The 17,838-nt window shown below is 40.7% G+C and overlaps 1 protein-coding gene across 5 annotated transcripts in view; it reads left to right on the top strand.

Annotated features, from left to right (window-relative positions):
* Syt7 (Synaptotagmin 7) overlaps positions 1-17,838 on the top strand; it is a 443,527-nt gene that overhangs the window by 89,064 nt on the left and 336,625 nt on the right. Inside the window, exon 4 of one of the 5 annotated variants that reach the window (XM_072303871.1) lies at positions 1,382-1,472. The exons of the other annotated variants lie outside the window; for them this stretch is intronic. The gene's annotated coding sequence lies outside the window, so the exon portion shown is untranslated. The remainder of the gene's footprint in view (positions 1-1,381; positions 1,473-17,838) is intronic. 5 annotated transcript variants of the gene reach the window in all.

Here is a 17,838-nt window from a genome sequence, read left to right as displayed (position 1 = left end):
CTCGTTTTATACTTACAAACATAATAATTGAGAACAAAAGAAAATTGATTGAGACATTCATATAAACGTAAAAAACTGTGTGGGAGGCTCGGAAAAAAAATTAGTCAAGTGTTAATTACCGTATTGCTCCCGATCTGATAAAAATCAGAGGAAACCTACCAACCACGTTACACGCAAAGCTAAAAGCCGCTCGCGCTGCAGTAACGGGGTAGAGGAATGAGTTTAGTTCCCGAATCGCAGTGGAAATCACGTCAGTTCAACGAAAGCGATTCTATCATAGAAATGATCGAAAACTCAACGCACAGTAATACGACCGGCAATCATTAATCGAACGCTAACTTTGTCACGCACGAAACAGCCCCAGGATCAGCGGCTGGAAGCACGCAACTTGGCTAGTTTCTGTGCTGGATCAACCCGTGAACCTTACGAAGTAAAAAAACATGAGCTCATCAGCTTAGTTTACGCCATTCAAGGTATTTTAAATGATGCAACTATTCCACCTCTAAGTCCACACTAGGAAGTATCTTTTCACAATGAAGGCATTTCTTATGCGTCGTCACTCTTCATTAAGAAATGCTATGAAGCGATGCTCATTAACGTACGTGCTGGGTGCTGCTACACCGTTGATTGGGTTTTTCAAATGATGCAACTATTCTACCTCTGAGGCCACACTAGGAAGTATCTTTTCTTAATGAAGGCGTTTCTTATGCGTCGTCACTCTTCATTAAGACATGATGTGAAGCAATGCTCATTAATGTACGTGCTGGGTGCTGCTACACCGTTGATTGGGTTTTTCAAACGATGCAACTATTCCACTTCTGAGGTCACACCAGGAAGTATCGTTTCACAATGAAAGCGTTTCTTATGCGTCACCATTCTTTCGTCCCTACTTTCATCCCTCGTGTCACCCTTATGCTTTGTGACAGCCTGTACTGCCGTGCTAAGGAAGAACGCTGTATGTACATTCGAGATTGCCAAATCTCCTTTGATAAAATGTTTATTTTTGAGAAAAGTTATGAATATTTTTCTTTGAAATTTTCAGGGACTACAAGTGAAATTGCGAACAAAATTATTTAAAACATTGGAAAGAAAATATTCATAAGTTTACCAGGGAATTCATGTTTTATCAAGGAAAATTTGGCAGCGCCTGGAGATTCATACGGCGTTTTTCCTTAGCAGGGCAGAGTAACACTTACACGCACCCCTTGACGCTCACCTCCATCGGACCACCTAATTGATAAAGCACTCTGGGCAGGGTACTCATTTCATCCACCGGCGGCAAATATTATGACTCAATGGGGATGGATTACATTCGGTGGGAAAGCCAAGAAGATGAATAATATAATTAATCACTGAAAGTTGCTTTACTTTTTGTTTTCAGGTAAGCCGCTCAATGAGAATGGCTGAAAATACAGCGCGAATCGCATGTCTTCGCACGATTAGCCTCCTTCCAGGGACCCACCCTTTTCTCCGTAAGTTTATGTGTCTCGAATTTTTCATTCTCGGTGAGATATCACGCCACGTGAACCTAGTCCTCAAAATATGTAGTAAGTAGTAGTAAAATAATTTTATTTTAAAGCGGTGCTTTAGCATCTAAGGCCATTTACACCTCTAAAGAGGGCAGTAACAATAATAAATTTACATGGAAATATCACTAAAAATACAAAGGGAGGAAAATGAGGACTTAAGTCAGAAAAAGAAAAAGGAAAAAAAGGAAGATAACGATGCTACCGCGTTCATAAAGAAATTGAAAGAAATGGGAAAGTAACCGTAGAGCCTATCACAGACTCCCAGAGGTTCTTTATCACCGCGTTCATGTAAAATTCGAGATAATGCATATCGACGGCGTAAGTCCGTAACCACGTATCTTGTTTGCTGTGTTTGAAAATCTCCGCCTCTATATTATTTTTTTAAAGGAGAACGAATTAACATCATACCTTGAAGTTCTTGCAGAATTTCTTCGCATAGGGAAGGAAAACCACGGCAGTTCTAAAGAATTGCCGGTGAGTAGTTTGCCGTTTAAAAAATAAAGTATGACGGGAAGTCTGCGACGTCGCAAACCGAGTTATGTGATTGCCGACATACACCGTCGATATGTTTTACGTCTAAAGTCACATCATTTGATTGAGTTCCTTTTAAATAGGTAAGTTGCACTGGTCACAGAATCGTGTTTTGATACTTGATTCTTGTACATCAGAATTACTAATAATAATAAGATCTGCATGTCCAAACGACAACTCTCTACATTTATAATACTAAAGCCAGATATCGCGCTTCGGAAAATTTGTTTAGTGACGTCATCCACCGCGGTGGTGAGGACCTTGGTTTCTTCCACTTTATTTCATCCGAGTTACGCGTCGAGAAACCAGTGTAAATGTGTAAAAGTGTGTGTGTGTGCTGATTGATGAAAGCAATGTGCCAGAAACCGATGCACGCGATGCGTGAAGTATTCCTGCACTCTTGTAGGCGCTAATATTCTTTCCGCGCCGACCTGCGACCGAACTGTTTTAGACGCGATGCGTGAAGTATTCCTGCACTCTCGTAGGCGCTAATATGCTTTGCGCGATGACCAGCGATCGCACTGTGTTAAGCGCGATGCGTGAAGTATTCTTGGACTCTTGTAGGCGCTAATATGCGCTTCTCGCCGACCGGTGGTCACACTGTGTTTGGAGAACCGAGATACGTGCGCGTGCGGTTGCCGACTTACACCGTTGATATGGTTTGTATCACCACAAGGGCTGATCTTGCAATTAAGACGGCTAGCAACTGCATAAGATACGACTTAAAAGCGGCAAGTTTCGGATCTATTAATAAAAAATAAATCCATCTCACAATGAAGGGCCGTCCTTAAATTACGTAACGCACCAGGGGAAGGGGGATCGAGGAGAGGGTTACGCCATTTTTTCATTACGTGTTTGATGGTATGGACCTACGTCGTAAAGGCGTTATAAGGGTGGCGGGGGGAGAGGGGGGGGGGGGTAAAATGCTGAGAAAGTGCGGTATGTAATTTAGGAAACGGTAGCTGAAAATCCAAGACGCCCACACGTAGATCTTAAGACTTCTATTATTTGATATTTTACCGAAGGGCAAACAATTTTGGCACTGTCAATCGCGGAAATGGCGGGACCGTCAGCCAATCAGAGACGACTCACCTCGTTGCTACACAATTAGGGTCACCTAGGGGCTTGAAAGTTAAACCATGACCCTTGCTTTCTCCTTGTTCCAGATTTTTTTTTTTTAAACGAGATTCATTCAGATTTAACTAGGATCAGTCAATAAATATAAGCATTACAAATTGTAACGAAAGTACAAGTATTTCCTCGCCTCCAAGGGGATAGTGGAAAAAACAAGAAATTATCGTCTTATATTATTTTGTATACTTACTCGCTGTCAACCGGGTGTTGACGCACCGGAACTACCGTTTGGCATGCATTACTTGGGTGCTTGCAGTCAGGGTGTCTAGCGTCAGATTTTCCAGATTCTATCAGGATTAGAGGTCAGTCAGTATTTAATCCTGATTTCATCAGGATTTGAGGAAAAATTAGTCGTAAAATTAGGCTTTGAGAAAAGTCGGCCGTGAAATCGGATTTTTTTTTTATCGAGCTATCTGTGTGAAGTTACGCTTGTGTAGAAATTTTAATTTTTCACCGCAAAAAATCAGTAGCAGTCAAAAATCAGGAAAAATTAGGATTTCATCGGGACTTCCCTAAATGAAAAAAAAAAAACAACTAAACACCATATTGCTCTCGATGAAAATAGACTTTTTTCATCTGACTGCGCCTAAAATTGGGTTATACTGGAATAAAAATCAGTAATCTTTCTCAGGGTCTCCAATAAGGTGACAACTGGAGCGATTGATGGTTATGGAACCGAGCGAAGGGGAGGGGGGGGGGGGGGTTCCTCGGATGGCGATAGCGATTCCACGCCGGAACCGCGCCGGGGGTTGAATGGGGAGGGGGGGGGGGGGGTCGCAGAGCGTGTCACTCATTCTCGCGCGACCACATGTTACCTCACCTCGAGCGCTACATCAATGCTCCACTCACTCGCGTCACATCAATGTCGCCGAGCCGGTGTCGCGTCACACCTGCCTCGACTATGATTCTCTCTCCCCCTCCCTTCCAGCCTCGATCCTTCATTTTTTCGCGTCGATTTCTGTTACGGCGGTAGCTCGGGGGGGGGGGGGGGAGGGGCGGTGGCGGCGGTAGTAAACGCAAACATTTGTATTCGGAAAGTAGCCGACACATAATTTGAATGAAGGATATTCCGCGCGCCGCGCCGGCGTCCGATCGATATCCAAGACGGCGGATCGTCGCCGGATCGCCCGTTCTCCACCGTATGACGCGGTGTGAAGTGTAAATATTTTATCGCACGATTCGACAACCCCGCGGTGACAGAGCCGCCCCCGATGTCACTTCGTGCCACCCGGCCCGCGGACTCCGCCGAATTTTCCGCACGATTTGGCATCGCCACGTAAAGGTTACTCTTTGATGATATGGAACTCATCAACGACGCCAAATTGGTGGCTTTTTCCCCCGAGGTGAGGTGGAGTTGTCCGGGCGTTGCGCTGGACTCGCTTGAGCGGAAGAAGATAATACTTAGGGAGCGTACTTGTGTTACGTCACGCATTTTTCCCGCTTTTCCGACGCCCCTTCTCCTCCCCTCCCCATCGATTTTCTAATTATATTCAAAATGTACAAGACCCAGTGTCACCAATTTGCAGTGCTCCCATTTCCAAGAACTAGTCCCGAAAATAGAAACCTCTGAGATTTTCCAAAAGTTTTCCCCGAACTTTTGAAGTTCCTAAAATGTTCCGGATCTTTTGCATTTTCCGGAACTTTCTTGGAACCTTTGAAAAAATCTAAAAAGAATCCCAGGACTTTCGACGGTCATATAATGGGATAAATTGAAGCAAAAAAGTTCCTACTTTTGGAACTTTTGAGAGTCATGCCTGGAATGGAAACACTGCCAATTTGTAAAAATCGCTACTAGTCTCGTAGTAGCAAAAAATCCATCGTTTTTCTTAAGAAGAAACGTAACTACATTTCAATGTTGCCAAATTTCCCCTCGAAAATTGCATTCGCACGAGGAGAATCTTAGTTATTTTCAACTGAAAATTTCACTGATTTTTTTTTCGGATCTCTTGCAAAAATCAGAAAAAATTGGACAATTATTGCAAGGGTCCAATCTTGTGAAAAATTTAGTTTTTGCGTCAATTCTTCAACCTTGGAATGGAGTTACGTTCCTTCATCAGGAAAACGACGAAGAACGTGGCTCTCCGTAGCTTTATTACTCAATTCCAGAAATCACCATGTTGATGACTGATAAGGAACGCGCTGTAAAAGGTTATAGGACATTTCGTCAACGATTTTTTGTCCGCGCACCTGTTTTTTCCAGTAATTTACGTCCACGCGTTTTTTCGGCACGGGAGTTTTGGTCCACGTGCCAGTTGAGACCCAAAGTTAATTGGCCCACATGTAAATACGAACGACCATTGCTCACGATGTTTATGGATGAAAATGTATGATGTCTTGGAAGAATGAGGGTTTGCTTGTTGTTTTGTCTTGTCTGTTTGGTCCAACGGAGAATAATACATAGTTGAGAATTTTGGTTAAAATGGGGGAGCGTCATTGAGACAAAATTCATTAAAACTCTCTACACCTCTTTGGTGTAACAGGACTTAATTATCTTTCAAGACATTCCCAACTTGTTATACCTGAACCGGATGAACCTCTATATTTGCCTCAGCTAAAGGCTCTTAGATTTTTCCTGTGTACGATAAGTATCTTGATTTATTTTGCGAGGAAAGATCTGTACTTTTAAAGTATGTCTGTCATTCTTAATACGTTCAATTTCGTATGATACTGTGCAACACCTCTGTTCTGAAATAGTTGCTTCAGGCGCCGCGCCGCCGCACGGCGGGTGGGCGGCCAGCGCGTATCGCGCATTGGCGCCTACAAACCTAAGTGGATACTTCAAGCATTGTGCAATGCGTGAAGTATCCACTTAGGTTTGTAGGCGCCAGTGAGCCTCTCGCGCTGGCAGCACGCCGCTTCGCTCTGTTGGGCTTTAATATTTATACTCGCATAGTCAGCGTTTTTTAACTCATGATTTTGAAATGTTTGCGCACTCTGCATTGATTACTCTCATTTAAATTGATGCGAAAAAGTATGTATCAATTTATCAAAGGAGAATAATAATATAATGTGTGCTTTATAAACATTAGTGGTTCCGTGTCTTTAATGATTATAAATAAAAATGAAAAATATAAAAATGTTCAAAATGAAGTAATAATTTCGTAAAGAAAAAATGAAAAAAATAAGAAAAGTACCTATAAATATATAAGGTAAATTGTACATCGAATATTTTAAGGATAGAAATAAAACCAAATATTCACCAATGACAATTTAAAAAGATGATTCAACAGGAGAAAGTGATAACATTTCATTTAGAAAATGAGCAACCATAACAACACCTCTTTCTCTCTCAATTTCTCAATTCCATATTGTCATTATAATTTTACAAACCGACTAAAATATGTTGCTTATTTTACGTGTGGGCGTAAACTACTGGGAAAAAAGGTGCGTGGACAAAAAATCGTTGACAAAATGTCCTGAATTCCTGAAAAAATTTGTCAGCAAGTGAGATGTTTTTGGTAGAACTATCAGGCATTTGCCTTCACATGCTTCTCAACCACCAAAAAGGTGGATTTGCCTCGTTACCGAATAGGATAGTAACGGCTGTTACGAAACTGAGTTTCCTTTAAAATTTAACAAATCTGATCAAACTGAACTAACTGATTCAGCTGAAACAGAAAAAGCGTCTTATTTGGAAAAACGAGAGCTACGAAAAAACAGTAAATGCGGGAAAATTGACATCATTTCAGAAAAAAAGAACATCATCCCAGCTGCGCCAACTGCTGTCTCAAGTAAAATGGTACCCTTTTATGCCATTTTCTAATCTTAAAATGTGTTCGTTAGCATATACTTGTGTCCAAAATGTAACCACGTAAGCATGCAATAGATTGCATATACTGCTATTGTGCATATTACTTGGAGATTTAGTCGGTATTAGCCTAACTTTGATAGACTTTTCTAATTTCTTCTCAAGTCCTATTTTCTGACCATAACATTAAGCAGCACATTGATTTGGAATTTTGTTACACATCAATTATAGTCGGAGAAGAAGATGGTTTGAAAGTTGTACGTGTTAATAAATTGTGTTATAGCTCTGTGTTAAAAAAACAACAATGAAACATAAGAGGAAAGCAGGCAATGTGAAATTCTGTTGGGTATCCTGGTTGAACCCATACAATTGATGTAATAAAATTGAGTCTGAATAAAAGTCGCCGCGCAAAACATGTGATTTGCCATTAATCTATGGTCTTTACTCTCGACAGCGCACCAATATAATCCCATAAAAATACGACTCCATTGTATTGAGATCTCGCCAATCGTCACTTGCTAGAACGAGAAGTCATCAATTAGTAACGATACCGCCGCGTCGGGAATCGACTGACGGATACACCCTCCTCCCCCCTTCCAATTTAAATATCTGAGTTCACTGCTTCAGCTGTAAACGGCTCCAATTTACTGGATTTCAGTGTTTTCTCAAAAGTAATTGTTCGACGGCGGTTATAAATTAAAGGGCCGAACCGCGTTGTCAGATTTGATTCCATATTCTGAGACGCTTTAGTCCTCGGAGTTCGCAAGGGGCACTCAATCGCATGGGGATACCGAACCCCCCGCCTGTCTCCCCGAACCGAACCTTCAGGGCGCCAAATTTCTAGCTTCTCCTTTATCGTTTTGTGCCCCAACACTGCTTCCGTGTTTTTTCTATCTCCTATTTTCCGTATTCGTTCTCTCCTTATTTATCTTCCACAGCTAATTTTTCTTCTCCTCCGCCTTCTTCTTCTTCTTCTCCTTCTTCTAAGCCTTCTCGTTCTTCTACTTCCTCCTCTTCATTTTGTTCGTACTTGCTTTTTCTTCCTTCCAACTGTTAACTGAAAAAAATAATATGCTTTTTTAGCATCTAGGATGTCAAAAATGTGTCTGGTAATCCTAAGATGCTGCATTTACTACCCCCACAGTTGACTTTACATCCTGTGAATGTAAATACAACTGCGTGGGCAATTAAGGCAGCATCTTAGGATCACCAGACACATTTTTGACATCCTAGGTGCTAAAACAGCATAACATTTTTTTCAGTGTCTTAGTCTGCGTCCTTCTCTTCTTCTTGTTTTTGCCTATCCTTCTCTAATCCCCTTTTCTCCCTTCTTTTACTTCTTCATTTTCTTCTTTTCCCTCTTTCATTGACACGGTTAGGGCGATACAGGTCGTCAAATGAGCTGTTTGTGACGATGAAAATTTACCCTTAAAGGCGAAGCGTGAATGATCGATTATCGATATTTTCCCTTTTGAAGCTACATGGTGAAGAATCCATTATTGAGTTGTTCGTTGCGAATACCCTGTTTATTGATCCTCTTCCATAGTTGCAAACGACAGATCAATCGACAGATCTCAGTTTAGAGATCGAGTTCGCTAAGCACGCCACGCCATTAGGCAAATTCCGTTCTGAGTAGGTTCTATCACACATGCATTCAACATTTGGACGGAAGAAGTTTTAGCCGGCCAGGTTGACCTAGTGGTCAGCGCGTCTGACTCTAGGTCAATTGGGCTCGGTTCGAATCTCGGTAATGGTGTCAAATTTTAACACTATCTGTATCTTCCCAGCACACGGAGAAAAAAACTTCGTGCGTGGGACCCGAAGTTGAGGTCATATGGATCTCTGAAGTTTTCGGACCACGTATCTAAAAACTTGAGGTCCAGTTGCCGAAGTTCGGGTCAGACATCTGAAGTACTTCGATATATACCGAAGGGTTCGGGTCACACATCTGAAGTACTCCGGCACGTACCGAAGTGCCTCAATGTCTGACCCGAACTTCGGCAGCTCGACCTCAAGTTTTCGGATGCGTGATCAGAAAACTTCAGAGATCCATATGACCTTAACTTCGGGTTCCATGCACGAAGTTTTTTTCTCCGTGCAGCACCTAGTGGCGCTTACCAGGCTCTGAATCACCATTCTCCCATCCGTATAAAAATTTCGTTTTAATCGTGTGACGCGACAACAGGGTCAACAATGCCAACCTTTCTTAGTCGGAGCGAGTGAGTTGCGAGGCACAGGTTCCTATACAGCTACATTCACAGCCTTAAATCGGATCCGAGACAAACACCTACAAGAGAATGAATAGAACATCCAGAGAGGCGAGGAGAGGTGATTGATTATTCAATTTGTTTATAAGGTGACAAGAGCTCCAGAAGAGCCACTTTTCAGCCCCCTGCCTCGTAGACTGAAACTCAATGAATGATTGATACCCCGCATAGACACTCAGATATACTTCAATGAGAGTCAAGCTGAGATTTTTTATTCCATCGACAAAGATCTAAGTAGGCTGTAATCATGAATATGACAATTTTTGGCCTGAAACCGTGAAACTCATTCTGATCTGAAAACCCGTTGTCAGTTAAAAGTGGATCCGGGGCGCTCTACCGCAGTCAGGCTCAAAAAGGGGCGATAATGCCGAAAAAATGTCTCATTTCAAAAAGAGGCGAAGTTTTTCTATTGTAATAATACCCACTGATCTCGAGAGACGTTGTCTTAAAAAGGTAGTGTCAGGAGAATATCTATCAGAAATACTCAACGTTTCCGGTTGCATCGGCCGATCGTCGGAAACGCTCTGATTGCGCGCGAAAGTATACAACGTCAAGAGTACACTTGCCGGAAACACTCAACATTTGTAGGCGAATCAGCTGATCGCCTTAAACACTCTCTGATTGCTCCCAAAAGTATAGCATGAAGAGTATTTACCGGAAATATATAGCATTTACACGGTTACACAAACTGATCGCCGGAAATATTCCGATAGTCTATTCATCAATCAAATTCAGCTTGATCACGGCCATGAAGTGCGCAATTTGTGAAAAACAAAAAAGCAAGGAAGATATAATTCATTTCAGTTCGGACATTATTTCCGGTAAATACTCTCGATGCAATACAAGTTTCCGCTCAAACAAAGAGTATTTTTGGCGATCAGCCGATGCGACAAGAAATGTTGAGGATTTCCGGTAGATATTCCCTTTACGCCACTTTCTAAAGACAAAAGTTTTTGGGGATATGAGGTTTTATTGCATGACAAACTTTGTCTGCGCTCATTTCAATGTGATAGACATACTTTTTGGGTCTCTTCTCTTCTTTGCTTCCCATTTTGATCTCCATGGACACGCACGATGTTAGTACCATAACGCAAAAAAGGACTTACGCATAGCATTAAATCGAGGGATTATCTCTAAAAAATCTTCAAAATGTACGCAAAGAATTAACGTCAAAGACAATGAAAATAGTGCACTCCTTGTAAAAATGGCATTTTGCTCTTGTCATTCTCCAGTAATTGAATACAACAACATAGGGACGGTGGGGAAGGGAGGGGTCTGCAGCAGCGGATTCAATTGGCGTACACAGCAGACTGACTGCAACGAATTATTTAGCCTCCCGTCCTCTTTATCCCATTCAACTCAATTTAACTTCGATCCCGACGTCACCAATTTGCATTTTTTTGAACGGTTTGCTCAACGGCAGCAGGAGCGGATCGTTGGCGTTATCTAATTAAAGTCGAAGCGATGCAATTGACTTGACTCAATGAGGGAAATGCATTGTTGTTACACTTTTCGGTTAAATTTTTGAGTTGCAACATCGCAAGAAGCGGAGAGATATTATGCATCCATGAACGAAAACTTTTTTTAAAGGTCAAGCGTGGTTCATACTAACGAAAACACAACGCAAGGTGTAAGAGTATTAATTGGACCGCGTCAATGAGGAAGGCACCAAGCCACATCAGCCATTGCCAAATTTATCGGGCAATTACATTTTTTACATGAAAACGGTTGTCCAGATTTTTGTGCAAATTTTAGTGAACTTTCTGTGTAGCGCAAAGCAAATTCCTTAAAATTTTAAAAGGAATTCGCACAAACGTTCAAAAATAGCTGATGTGGCTTGGTTCCTGTCTCCTAAACTCGGTCAAAAATTTAGCCTCAACATCAGTTTTAGACATTAAAAGGGTTAAGAACCTCTTGCTGAATAATAAATACAAAAATGTAACTCGTAGCCGTGCTGTAAGATTTTTAGGTCATTCTACGAGGGCTATTCGTAAAGTAAGTTAATATTTGTCATATCTTCTAAATTTATGCAGCTAATTTAAATCTCTGAAAAGTTTGTAATTTTCATACGCTCAGCTTTTTAGAAAACTTCAGTTTTTTAATTTCGGTCTCCTGAGTGCCGAGTGACATTAGTTTTCTTACACCCGTCTCTCGCTACCGCGTGTCCAAAGTTTACGCGCGTCTTTAGGGGTGCTCGATGAGTGTCACTCATTGATTTCTTAGAAAGAAGCACAACTGTTGATGCAAACAGAAACTGTGATGTCATGAAAAGGCTCAAATCAGCATTCAAAAGAAAATACCCTGGCCTTTTGTCTCGTCAAGTGATGCTGCTTCATGATAACGTTAGACCTCATACAGCTCATGTGACCAATCAAAGCTGAGAGTATAGCAATTCAAATGATTTTTTACAGATTTAAATTATCTTTATCAGTTTAGAAGATATGACAAATATTAACTTACTTTACGAATACCCTTCGTACCTTTGAAAATTTTGGGGAAAAAAGACTGGTTTTTTCTATGCCGCAAATTTTTTTTATGAAGCACATTATGAAATAAATGTATTTTTCGAATTGAAAATGCGCACTTTGTGGGACGTAAAATTTGATTTTTCGAAAAACCGGATTGCGGTGAAAATTATAAGTATGGCCATTTCCGCGGCTTTTGCAGCAGAAATTGTGTACAGTAAGCTCTATCAGATACCTCGAAAAAAGTCGCTCTCTTTCGGTCAGAATTCTGCTCGTCGCAAAACAACAGCTCTATTTTACTGCTGTTGCCCCCGCAAAGTGCTTCAAATCCTAAAACCGCCATTACTTATTAAGGTGAGAAGAATGTAGGTTAGAAAAACAAGAAGTTTCCAACTTGAACGTGCGCATCAACTTTCAAAGGCGCCGAGCAGGGAACTTCTCCGGGAGCAATCACAGAGTTCTCGTCCACCGGAGACAAGTCACGTGGCGGGCTTTGCGATATATCGATCAATGTGCCATTTAAACCTATGGAGAAGAGTCGATGACCAGGGTGTTCGCAATGTACACCTTAACAATCGATTCTTTACCATAGCTTCAAATGAGGACATATCGATAATCGATCATTCACGCCTCGCTACTGCTGGAGACCAACGTTGCATGTTGAGAATGTTGCTCTTTAAAGTAACCAACCGGACAGATCTACCTCATTGAATTTGACAGAGGAGTCATAGAGTTGTATCGCTCGAAGTGGTAATTATGGGGTTCTAAATAATTCGCATCTCCAATTAAACTTTCCTCTCCTTCCAAAAATGCATCTTCTAGATAATTATTTATTTAGGGGCCCGGAGTGCACCGACCTGAGGGGCCTAGGGGCAAGCGTTCCCTCAACCGTGTCCAAAAGACCCTTGCGGAGCTCCTTTTCGCAGAATTTGGGGGAGGTGGGGCTACATTCGGCACCCTTGAGAAATTTTCACTGAAAAATATTTTCTAGAGATATTATTTTGACTAGAAGCTTCGTTTCTTGTAAACAAAATTTGTTTTTTTTTAAAAAAGTAAAATTTGTGCGGATTTAAATTAAGGTAAGTTTTTTTAGTTAAAGAAACGTTCTTGTGCTATCGTTGTTTTAACTTACACTTACGGATAACAACGCTTCCTTAATAAAAATACATTTTGTCGACAAGAAACGACGCTTTAAGTCATAATAATATCTCAAGAGTTTTTTTCGGTGTTGCATAGTCTCCTGGGGCCTCTTTTGGACCTCCCCACCTTCTTATCAGGACGAGCCTTTGATACTGTTTTCCTTGGAAACTCCTAAATCAGTCGTACCCCGCTCGGGTCCGTTCCCTATCCGGTGCATTTTGTAGAGGAAAATTTCGGACTAATCAAAAAATATCCAAATTCATCGCATAGCGCAGACATGTTGCAATTTTGGGAATATTTAGTTTGTTCTCATGACCGAGTATACAGGAATCCCTGGTGGGTATTTACCCCCTCCTCCGGTTGGTTTTTCCAAGAAAGCGTTGCGCGTCTAATTTTTTTCTCGTTTAAAGCAGCCATGTTTGCGTCTAACAATGAGAGTGCCAGCAACCCTTCCTGCGAGCGCGGCGCCGACAGCGCGTGTTCAAACACACTTTCCACCGCTGTGCTGACGCCGTTGAAATATTTACCTGTTTGTTTAGCTTCGTAACGTACAACTCAACTTCCGCCTGAGCGTGGATCGAACAACTCCTCTGTTTTGACATTATCCTTGAAAAATATTGACGGTTGCGTGGCATGTGCACCTCTTGTCTCTATTCATAAAACCCATTTTCTCTCAGCATTGATACCCCCCACATAGGCCTACGTATTGGATTCCATCACATTTACGTAAAAAAGTTATTGAATACTAAAGTATCAAAAGTATGAGCTTCAAGTACATTTAGCAGTAGCAAGCCCTTACATTAATGAAAGTAAAGAAGAGGAACTACCAATGTCCATATTTCTCTGCCTATCCTCTTAATACTCCTCATCAAAGAAATAAAAACGAATGAGCCTCTAGACAGGGTAAGAACTGGAGGCTCTAAGCACATGAATCTGCATCAGAATTTCGCGTAGAATTCAATGGTACAAACGGGAATTCATGAAACCAACTAATAAGCGAGATATTTGCGTAAATAGACTGCGCATTTTTGTAAATCCCGCTCGCCTAATATACGAATGACGTCACATTTGTAGCCAATAGGATTGTCGCAGCGCTGCGCAGCGCCGACTGAGCATCGGCCATCGAAAACGTCCAACGCTCCCAACGCCGGGATCGTAAACAAACGAAAATTGATAACAGGAAGGACCCAAGCACCCAAGCAACTCGAAATCTTTTAATTTTCATTAATTACAGTCCATGTTCGACTTCAAGAAAGCATTTGACAACCATTTTCCTCGTATTTTATAACCTGGAGCCACAGCCTATCGGCTCATTGTAATGTGCACTCTGAGAATCAGTTCCACAAGTCCAAACCCTGACATTCTTTTCTTTGACCATTCTCTTTTCATTCTCGCCACAATTTAAGTGTTATGCAGTTTCTTTATCTAAAATATGTGGTCTTGAATTCATTCAGGAGTCAGAAGTTTACCTTTCTTTTAGTATTACAGCCCTTTGACCCCTCAAACTTCACCGATATGACCTCATGTAGTTCAAGGTTTCTCTGGCCCGAACCGAGTGATTACACATCTGAGGTGTGTCTCATGGTTCTTCAAATTAGCAGTTTAGAACTAAATTAGGGACTACAGTGACTCAATCCAGTTCTGCTTTCTTGTTCAATGTTTGTTATCAGTGTCTGTTCTTTTACGTGACCAATCTAGTGCATGCACTGTTACGCTATAAGTACAGGTATTATTGCTTTTTTCCTGCTGTCAGACCTTTTTCTTAAGCCTGCTGATTCACCACAGAATCTGCCCTAGTTGTGTAAATAATTTGGTGTGTAGTTATTGAGTTAATACCTCCTTGCGGTGATGCAAACTTTCTCAGATCCGTCATAAGTGGGTATTGCATTTAGACGATCACTCGGACCAGATGAAATCACTGCTCTAGCAGCTTCAAATTTATACTTTGATCTCTGATTCACTAATAAATAACACTTTATGGTGTCATTTATATTTAATCAGTTCAAAGCTAATTCGACAATGAATCATCAATGGTCCGATCGAAAAAGGAATTTTCTGGTGCGTGCTACGGCTGAATCGACATTACCTACAACTCAACTTTCGAAAGCATGAACCTTAAAAAAATTCATCAGGAACTGGTACTTGGTAAGTAATAATTATGTTAGCACTCTCCTATTTCTGAAGAGATGTGTGTCCTGTAAATTTCAGAATATACTCTCCTGCCATATATCTAAAGAGGAATACAACATCTCAAGTGGGTGAAGTTATAAAATTGTGGAAATTGGTCATTTAAAGGGCTTTTCTGCTCGAAGACATGACTGAACCAATCTGAAAGCTGTGAGTTACGAATGATGGAGGGTCCAAGGTGTCTTCCCTGCTTTAAAAGATAAGGAATTGTGCCTCAGGCCTTAAATGCTATTGGAAATTCCAAACATTGTGAATTCAAATGCACGCTACACTTCATCAATGAATATGGAAATTTGTCTCAGAGAAAATCTGATAAGACCATTCTGGTAGTTATTTATTCCTGGTTTCTTAATTTCAGAATTTTTGTATTCTAGTTATCATCAAATGCTAATCAACAGATATTGCACAAAACAGTTGCTAATTATTTGAGGATTCATTTCTTAATCAGTATGTTTTATGTGTTTCATGCAGCGACGAGCCTTACTGAATTTCATGAAATGAAGTGATCACACCTACTTACCTGCAACATAGTTAGATCATCCTCCAAGCGTTAAGAAAATATTTTTCCTCTCTTTTAAGAATTCAGGGCGAGTAAAACCTGCTCAACAAAAGTTTGTGTAAGATTGTTCCATTCAAAATCACCTAAGAATCATTTCAATGGTAAAGTTGCCAACGATTCCTATTGAAAGTCGTTTGGTTCACTGAATTTTTCAGGTACCGAAAGATGAAAGGATCTTGAAAAGTCATAGAATTACATCCCACCATGAAAACAAGTTGGGAAAAACAGTTCAGATTGACCAGGGATGACATTTGTAACATTTACTTCTCAAACCAATCTAATGGCCAAACATAGGTATCATTTGCAAAACGTGTAAATTACATATCCTGAATACGTTGCTCAAACTTTCTACATCCAGTTCAGATTTTCAAAGGGAAGCAAGTCAGCATATTGTTTGAATTAATTACTGAATTTTCTGCCCATGTAGAGGAAAAATATCACATTTCAGAGATTTTGTTGAATGATTTTTTAATTGAGAAATTAAGAGGAACAGGAAGTCTGAAACTTTGTGAATTTAGGTAAGTGGTTTCCCAGTTTAGCCTTGTCATTAACATCCTCTTTTTGCCATGAATGATTATCCACAAACGTAAGCATACTCACACTAACTGTCCAACAACAGATCCGTATGTACCCTGGTGATACCTTAGTAACTTCAGATATCTTACCTTTTGAACTACTTGAATGGTTGAAAAATATTTTCACTTCAAGACGGATGGTCATGTCCTGATTGAAGCTTTCGAAAATTGAATGTAGTGTCGATTCAGCCATAGCACGCACCAGAAAATTCCTTTTTCGATCGGACCATTGATGATTCATTGTCGAATTAGCTTTGAACTGATTAAATATAAATGACACCATAAAGTGTTATTTATTAGTGAATCAGAGATCAAAGTATAAATTTGAAGCTGCTAGAGCAGTGATTTCATCTGGTCCGAGTGATCGTCTAAATGCAATACCCACTTATGACGGATCTGAGAAAGTTTGCATCACCGCAAGGAGGTATTAACTCAATAACTACACACCAAATTATTTACACAACTAGGGCAGATTCTGTGGTGAATCAGCAGGCTTAAGAAAAAGGTCTGACAGCAGGAAAAAAGCAATAATACCTGTACTTATAGCGTAACAGTGCATGCACTAGATTGGTCACGTAAAAGAACAGACACTGATAACAAACATTGAACAAGAAAGCAGAACTGGATTGAGTCACTGTAGTCCCTAATTTAGTTCTAAACTGCTAATTTGAAGAACCATGAGACACACCTCAGATGTGTAATCACTCGGTTCGGGCCAGAGAAACCTTGAACTACATGAGGTCATATCGGTGAAGTTTGAGGGGTCAAAGGGCTGTAATACTAAAAGAAAGGTAAACTTCTGACTCCTGAATGAATTCAAGACCACATATTTTAGATAAAGAAACTGCATAACACTTAAATTGTGGCGAGAATGAAAAGAGAATGGTCAAAGAAAAGAATGTCAGGGTTTGGACTTGTGGAACTGATTCTCAGAGTGCACATTACAATGAGCCGATAGGCTGTGGCTCCAGGTTATAAAATACGAGGAAAATGGTTGTCAAATGCTTTCTTGAAGTCGAACATGGACTGTAATTAATGAAAATTAAAAGATTTCGAGTTGCTTGGGTGCTTGGGTCCTTCCTGTTATCAATTTTCGTTTGTTTACGATCCCGGCGTTGGGAGCGTTGGACGTTTTCGATGGCCGATGCTCAGTCGGCGCTGCGCAGCGCTGCGACAATCCTATTGGCTACAAATGTGACGTCATTCGTATATTAGGCGAGCGGGATTTACAAAAATGCGCAGTCTATTTACGCAAATATCTCGCTTATTAGTTGGTTTCATGAATTCCCGTTTGTACCATTGAATTCTACGCGAAATTCTGATGCAGATTCATGTGCTTAGAGCCTCCAGTTCTTACCCTGTCTAGAGGCCATTCTACACATCGGAATACGGAACCGCTTGAAGATCATCGATGTTTAACGTTGAATCACAATTCAATCGGTTTCTGTTAGATGAGCGTAAGATTTCAGTGAATTTTCTGCAAAGCATGAAGCATTCCTTGAAATTTTCAACAACAAAAAAATCCGCACAAACGTTTTTCTTTTTGAAAAAAATTTAATTGCCTAGTTACATGTGACAGTAGCGGATGTGGCTTGGTTCCTTTCCGTTAAACGCGGTCCAACTTAAAAGTCCACAAGATAGGTTGATGGATAGATTAAGCATGCAGCGACCTTTGAATTTTTCTAACTTTGAAATGGAACATT

Source organism: Bemisia tabaci, chromosome 1 (assembly GCF_918797505.1).
Source record: "Bemisia tabaci chromosome 1, PGI_BMITA_v3".
NCBI lineage: Eukaryota > Metazoa > Arthropoda > Insecta > Hemiptera > Aleyrodidae > Bemisia > Bemisia tabaci.
The sequence above is the reverse complement of the archived record's forward strand: the minus strand, read 5'-3'. Positions and strand labels throughout refer to the sequence as shown.